The sequence below is a fragment of the Anastrepha obliqua genome, chromosome 1 (assembly GCF_027943255.1).
Source record: "Anastrepha obliqua isolate idAnaObli1 chromosome 1, idAnaObli1_1.0, whole genome shotgun sequence".
Classification (NCBI taxonomy): Eukaryota; Metazoa; Arthropoda; class Insecta; order Diptera; family Tephritidae; genus Anastrepha; species Anastrepha obliqua.
In genome coordinates this window covers 29,087,519-29,096,227 of record NC_072892.1, presented here as the reverse complement: position 1 = coordinate 29,096,227, position 8,709 = coordinate 29,087,519, and positions in this window count along the sequence as shown.

Below are 8,709 nucleotides of genomic sequence, written 5' to 3'. Positions count from 1 at the left end.
TTTGATAAATTACTGGAAGAAACAAAAGTCCGCAAGACCGTCAAGACCGTACTTTCTAAACCGTTGCTACATCGTTGCTACACCGTTGCTCAGAAAAGACATACTGAACTTTAATATTGCAACTAAACAAGGGATACCCTCTTGCTGCGAAATAACTTGCCGGTTACGCCTCAACGCGTCAATTTGTATGCCAGTAGAGAATGTTTAGCTTAAAAAGTACACTATGAATATTTGTTGAGCTTTGTTACAAACTCATGCTCGCTGCAAATTAGATGCAGAGTGAAGCTATTAGGGGATGTATTTAAAAACAAACAAAGATTGGAATACAATTCTAGGAAATTAGGCGAGTTATACGTACATATAAGTATTTAATGTAATGCTTACATATTTACACACAAATATTCATTACAATATTTTCTTCATTTTCTCAATATAATTTAATTGGCAGTCACATTACGACGCTACAAAGTGGTAGAAACTCTTAACTGGTAGAATCGTATAGTGTACAGGTCCACATAATAAATTGGAGAAGAAGCTCCGTTGCTAACAGGTTGCTTCGGAAGTGTATTAATTATTAATTAAAAGTATTTGTGGGATTTCATTATGAAGCTCTAATATTAATTTTATCGGTAATACACCTTCTATATACCTTGCTGAATGCATCTTTTTAATTTTTTTGTTTGTGGTTTGATTTTGATGGCTGAGCGCAGCTTTGCCCTCGCGGCGATGTCCTAGAGTAAGACAGGAAATGATGCTTAAATGCATGGTGAAAAGATTTTTGAAGGTGTGCTCTTACCCCACATGACTGCTATTCGGCTCTGAGCGAATCTGACAGAATTAGTTGATGGGCTGACGTTACTTGGGATGGAAGATTGTATTGGTGATATACGAAAAAAATCAAACAATGACACTTCGTTCACGTCTAAACAACGGCTGATTGGACGAGTGTGTGAATACATGTGAAAGGATCGTGCAGAATTCGGCTGCCGAATCTCTCAAGTGACGTGGTAGCCGCAGTTACCTTCACAAATTTCTTTTTCACCATAGTTAAAGAACAAACCTGGTAAATCTATCATCCTTGGTTTAAATAATAGGCATTGTCCTCGCTCAAATATTTGTAATCTCCTTTCCCGTTACCCTCTCTCTCTCTCGCTCTCTACCCTTCTCGCTCTACAATCCCATTCTCTCTAGAATGAGTGGGTTTATGCATATCCAAGGTTGACAGAATACAAAGTTTGGCCATCCGAAGCAAATTTTTGAGAGTAACTTTGGCTACTATCATACATCATAGGGAACTTGACAGCACAATTGCGGCCGCTCATTTCACACGTATTCTTATGTTCTTCTAGTCAGTCGTTGTTCAGACGGCAACGAAATAACGTGAGCGATGGTTCGATTGATTTTTTCGTGTATCATCAACAAAATCTCAATTTTTGCTCACCTCAGGCGTTAACAAACCGCTGGTATATCCCTTATTACATCAGTAAATGAGTTTATTCCTTAAAATTTGCATTCTATAAGTATATATCTTGATGCTTATCAATATGCATTCTGTCGTATGCGTTGAAATATACATCCGCTGGCGTTTGTGCTAAAATACATTTTTTTTTTCATTCAAAAAGTCAACTTAGCTTTCTGCTCAATATTTTAAAATAGTAATAAACATAAATAGTATAATATATTAAAATGTTTTAGTTTGAAATATTGATTTTATTTAAAAGTATTTTATAGTTATAATTAATAATTATTCATTTTAATTTAATAAAGAAGGTTTTATATTTGCTTAACTATACGAACCGCGCAACAGTTAGACTCTGACGACTATGAGCGCACAAGAGAGAATCCCGTTGCCCCTTTTGGCTGCGAGTTACAAGCCTACCTGGCGTGAGTGGTGAGTAGCGTGGTGAGTACCCATCTATAAGCCAAGTATGCTCATCAAGTTCATGTATGATAGTAGCATTAAGCTAAGTACTACATTGATCAGGTACATTTCTCATCTCCTCCCTTTATAATGCAAATGTCAAAATAAAGATTTTCAGCACTCAAAATAATTTCTTTTATTTAGTAAAAATGTTTTTCAAAAACAAAATTGGATGAAAAATTTTCCTTTTCAAATTTAATGCAATTTTTTATATCTTATATCTTATATTTTAATACTTTCTGTTTTTAAATCCTGGCTAAGGGGCTCAATGACTGCTTGCACTTTTCTTTATACCTACATATGTCCATTTGTATATCTAAGAATCCTTCTTTCTGAAGCCATTCTGCAAATTTTAAAAAATTATCGACTAAACTTAAATTTAATTAAAAAAATTTGTGTTTCAATCGTCACCCGATATGACCGCGTTTATGTCTTTGTAGCCCTTAAACGAATTCATGCCTTTTACTTAGTCATAATTTATTTCACTCACAATTTCAAGTAATAGTAATCTAGTAATTTTTTAGCTTCTGAATAAAATTTATTTTAATTTCTTCAGCTTCGATATTTTCCACTTTTTCTTCATATTCTAATTTTTTTTCTGTACCCAGCACTTCGAAATTTTTCGCAAATGACATGACCAATACGCTGATTTTGAGCTGAATTTGCCTAGTAGTGGACCTCCACAAAACAAAGCGCTCAAATGGCATTATACTTTGCTTAAGGATACACGCAAGGTTGCAGCTTTACATTTGTACGTATGCACATCCCAAAATTCATACAAGATCAAATTTCCTAGTGGGTAAGTATATTTCTACCTACTTACTTATGTACTTAACTTCACGTAGTATATGTATGAATGTGTATACGCATACTTAGTTATAAATTTGTTCGTCACCGAAGGGGAACATTTTTCCAAGTGGGCCTTATTCTTATGTGTGTGAGCTATGCTTTTTGGGAAAGACTATCTAAGCAAACTAAAGACTCGCCACCAGCAAAGTTTTCCTCCGAGTTGCATTAGCTGTTGCCGTAGTCTGCATGTACATGTATGTGTGCATGTATTTATGTATGTTTGTATGTACATACGTGATTTAGAAATGTTTCCACATCACTCCTCAAGCGTTTCAAATGTTTCTGTATATTTCTTTCGTGTATGTAGTTGTTGTTGGCAAATAAGTAAAAATGTACGTTAGTTGATAAGTGTGTTGAAACGGCGCACGCGCGAATGTTTACCTCAATGAATTTATGATGATTTGCATTGCTTTACTTGCATATATACGTATGTGTGTGTGTGTGTGTGCGTGCATGTACATACATATGTATATGCCATAAGTGAAAACCCCGAACTAGTAAAAAATTTCTAGTTCACAGCATTCTACATACAGTTGCTCAAATTATGCACGATTTTGATAGTGCGCAGACACACACACGTACATACATATGTACATATTGGTGTGTGGAATCAAAAATAATAATCAAATTCTAGCTCAAATGCAATCATTAAAATTTTTAGAAGTTCATTTTTAATTTGCAAACCTACAAAAGAGCTCGATTTTAAATAGAAAATCGCCAAGGGTTTTTATGTTATTTTAATATTTTTATGAAAAATTGTCTTAAAATGGGAAATATTTTTAAATAGATGGTGAAAGAGGAGTTAAAGAAACACATATACATATACATATGTATGTATATATGTATATAGTTTTGGTAAAATATACTATAATCATTCATGCATGTACATACATACATATGTATGTATTATAATGACTCTTAAGGCAGCGAAAGCTCTACAGGAGGTGGAACAAATTCTCAAAGAGTGCTGGAATATTAAAAATCTGCCTCAAACATGTGCGCTTATATAGGCGAAGCGCGGGGGAATTGTGCTTTATTAAGAGCAAGAAACATTTGACATTACTCGTAGAAATCACAACATTTGACCAAAACATGGCACAGATTTGAGAATGATAGACAAAAATATTGCGCCATCCTAGGTCGGCCCGTCAGCACAGAAAATAAACAAATGAAAAGAAGAGTAAGAATAAGGTAAAGAAGAGTATGAATTAGCGAAAGCCAAACCCATACATACATACATACCCCTATAGGGGTTTTCAGTAAGAGCGCTTCAACTTTTGAACTTTTTTGAATAAAACACAAACGGTTTGACTTTTTTAACAAAATTTTTTTTTATTATCGATTTTGAACATATACATTTAAGTATGAAATTCGATTTCTTTTGCATGACCACCGCGAGCACGTTTCACGAAGTCCAATCGTTGAACTCAATTTTCGACCACTCTTTTACATAAATTGGCCGAAATTCCAGCAATTTCGCATTCAATATTGGCTCTGAGCTCACAAATCGTCGCCGGCTTGTTACTGTAGACCAATGACTTCACATAACCCCAAAACGGGACGGCTTGTTAAATGGACCGTAAAATGGCCGTAATGCTCTTAAAGTAGCAGCAACAGAACGATTATTTTCATAAAAAATTTGCACGATTTGCAATCGTTGCTCAAGTGTGTAGCGTTCCATGATGAAATGTATACTAATGAAGTTTACAAATGACAAGCGAAAAATTAAAAATATTGCGTCGTTCGCCCTCCCTATCGGAAAAAAGTTGAAGCGCACCTATTGAACAACCCTTTACATACATATACTGACAGAATCAACAAGTTACAGCACAAATACATATATGTATTTACAAGCTGGCGCAAAATTAACCACTTTATCGGTATATTTTTAATAACGCAAATGCCGTCGTACGTCAATCATATTTCACAATAGTGAACTGGACAGCTGCAGTATGCAAGCAGGCAAGCAATGGAGCGCGTAAAGGTCAGAGTAAAGATTTTCATCACTCAAAATCAGTTTTTTATTTAGTAAACATTTTATTCAAAAACAAAATGGAATGATTATTTTTGCGCCACTGGTATAAAAAATAAATTAAGAAAAACTGAGTATGTCGGATGTCTAAAATGACACGAGTGAATTATCGCGTGAATGTATTGCTCACATATATGTACTTATACATATTCACAGACACTAATACATGTAAAACCTACACATGCGCAAAAGCTGGGGCTAGCTTAGGTTTATGTGGCTGGCTGTTTAGAACAGTCAACTCACTTAGGGGGGTAGGGGTAGTCAGTAATTTTTTTTTTGGTAGTCAATTGCTTTATTTTACAATAATAAAAACAGCATTAATACATCATATGAGCCGTTTTCTTTGAAAGTGGTGTAAGTCCATTTTATATTATATGGAGATATTTAAGGGTTTGCATTTGAATGGTTTGAAAAATATTGGAATATGTTAAAGCACTGATTTTATGTTTTTTAAATATAAAATTGATTTAAATTAATAATGTAATCATTTTTTAAGTGTAATGAACAAAAATGTATACTTTTAACGACTTCAGAAGGACTTACACCTCTTTCAAAGTCAGCAAAAAGTAAAAAGTGAGCTGTTTTCTTTGAAAGTGGTGTAAGTCCATTTTGACAAAAAATTAGTTAATGATAAAACAATGAAAATTTTAACAGATTTTTTTGGAAAAAGTTTATAAATAAAAAGTTGATAGTAAATTGTATTAATTTTTATCAAAATTTTTTGTCAAAATGGACTTACACCACTTCCAAAGAAAAGGCTCATATTTCGACTTGACTTTAGCAAAATTTCAAACAAAAAAAATTAATAATTGTAAAAGTTATCGCAGTTTGTGTGGAGCCCGTTTCTCCAGAAGCCCCTTGCGGTGATCATCAGATCATCCGATGAGATTCATCTAGAATCAATCGGACAACAGAAATTAGTTTTATTAATAGATAATCTTAAGCCTGATCGGAGCTTGTTTTTCAAAATTATCAATATGGCGGCCTCAGGAAATATTTTTCAGATTTTCGAGAAAAAAACCGACAGTTAAATAATTGTTTAAAAAAAATCGAAATTTAAAAAAAAGTCCTTCGTTTCGCACGAGTTTTTTATGTTTTTCAAAAGTAGTATACATTTTATTGAAATCTAACAAACGGTTTTTAAGTTGCATTGATTACCAGTTCAAAAAACATTGTTTTGAAAAAAAAAAAACGCATTTAAAGTTATGCTATCGATTTATGCAGAGTTATACGAATTATTAAACTTACTTACACTGTGTTTTCTATTCCTGGGCCATATAATAGTTCTTCAGCCGTCATAGCAGCTTCCAAAATATGGATTTGCTGTTCCCTACGTAGCATTCTACCTTCTCGAGTGTTATCGTTAGCGCACTTATCTGCTACTTTCATACGTGCAGCATCTGCAGCTGCTGCTGGGCATTTGCTCTCGAATGCTCCGGAGCGCCCTTTGTTAATTGTTGAATAACTCGAAAAGTACTTGGCGGATTCATTTCAAATTTTCGCACAATATTCTTAAGATATTATACTTTAAGAAAATGCAAAAAAGGAATTCTGACTACCCCTAATCCCTTACTCCATGAAGGTCCATTGTGGTGCCACTGTGCAACCACGGTATCCTTACTGTTTATTTAACCATTTAGACTCTCTTATGAAGCGTAGAATAGGCTTTATCTTATGACCGGATAGTTCTGTAAGAGAGTCAAGATGGTATTTTCCTAACAAGTTGGCTCTACTCTTGGCTAAAGCTGGACAATTACAGACAAAGTGTTCTACTGTTCCTTTCTCCCCTCTACAACTTCTGCAGTATTCATGAGAAAATACTCATAGCATAGAAGAGTGCCTACTTAACAGTCAATGACCGGTGACACATACCACGACTTCGAGATGTTCTCTCTTGAGAGGTTGAGCAATTCTTCTGACCGTTTGTTGTTGTTGTTGTAGCAGTATACTTAACGCTGTCAGTGTTGTGTAGATCATTGGTCATCTTCGTCTATCTCATCTAACGGTAGGTGCAAGAAACTTGCTTCGACTGGTAGGGTTCAGAGGGAGAGAGGTGTTAGATAAGTGGGTTTGATGGGGCATGTGAAAAGGTGGTTCGTGTCATGTAGGGTGCCTTCATATGTTGGATATATGTACATATATATGTTTAGTATGTCGGGGTCAATTCTGGATAAGTAGGAGCTACAGGAGCTGCTACAGTATCCAGAACGTAATTGCGCCAATGCTTCTGAGCTTTTCTTATTTTTTTGTGGCCAAATTAGTCTGGTTGTAACACACGTATTTTCTTCTGAAGAATATTATTTTTTAATCCTTAATTTGCAAGTTGCCATAGGAATTCCAATATTGCCTCTGTTTTCAAGCATTGACAGATTAGTAATCTTTCTGGCTGGCTCATCGACCTTGCAATTTCCTTCAGTGTCTCTATATCCCGCAATCCATGTAAGGCTGACCTTGACGACGGTGCTAATATCATTTAGAGCTGTCAAGCATTCCTGAGCAACTTTCGATGCATTAATCACTCTCATAATGAAGCAATATGAACCGTTACATATACGATTTTAGCGTTGAGTAATGCAATTGAAGTGCACGGTGGTAGTTTTCTTCACTAGAAGTCGTAAAACCATTATTCTGCGGTAGATGTCGCACAATGTGGATACGTGCAAAAATTCACATTTGTTCCAATTTTCTACACCAGATGTCGCACTGTGATGTGGTAACAAAGGCCACAATTTGGTGCGAGACTTGGCTGAGATTGTTTCACAAAGGTAAATAAGATTCATCATTTACGATATTACTGGCACGGAGTTCATTTTTAGTGATTTTTTAGACCAGTTTTACGCTGCGGAAACGTAACCGAATGGGTGGTGCGAAAAATGTTTCAGTCTTAATAATCTCAAAATTATATACATCTGTATGTATGTACATATGCATATACGTATTCCCTTAGAATATGATTTTCACAGAGCAATGGGCGATTTTTTTGTCTCCCCACAAATCGACCCGGCCTAAAACGTATACATCAACATCATCATCATTAGCTTCACAGTCTTTGGCTGACCATAGCTTCCGCAGCTATATTCCTCCATTTAACTCGATCATTAGTCAGTTCCTTCCAATTGGCAGCGCTCATTGTCATTTACGACAGAATCCACCAACCTTTTTTGCGGTCTTCCTCTGCTGCTTTTTCCCACCGGTGTACTGTGATATGCTTGCTAGTAGCTTTATTTCTTGGCATTCTGCTCCTATGACCCAACCCTCTTATTCGTTGACCCATTTTCTCTTTTCATAAGTATGTACATCGAGCTCTTCGCTATATCTACTCGATACGCGCCACCTGTGATGCAGTGTGGACCAGAGAACTGCACCGGCTCAGTGTAAAACATTCATACGCTTCACTTGAACAAAAAAACAGGCCTTTGCGTTCAACGATCGAACTTGTTCAAATAAGTTATTGTCATTGTTTATTTCAGCTCAATCAAATCATGTGCTGCGTTTTAGCTCTCCGATGTTATCACCAATCGTCTTCATAGCAGCCGTTTCGGGTATTTGCTCGTTCGGCTATACATTCATTTTTTTGAGCAAGAATAAAAGGGCTATAGAGCCAAATGAGCCGGTTTGAACACGTATGATCCCGCATGAGTTTTTGCTTGTAACTAACGATAGCAAAGTAAAAGCAAAATTTTAAAGCAAAAACACTATATTTTCATATTTGTTTTTTTTCTTAAAACTTATAATAAAACACGAAAGAAAATAATGTAAGTAAGGAAACATTGCTGAAACCAACTAATCCTTTCAAATACGAAACGCAATTTACAGCGTCATTGTACTTCAACGCTCGTTTGCTCGAACATGTGCTATTTACAATAATGACAATTACTTCTTTGAACAGTTTGATCGTTTGAGCGCA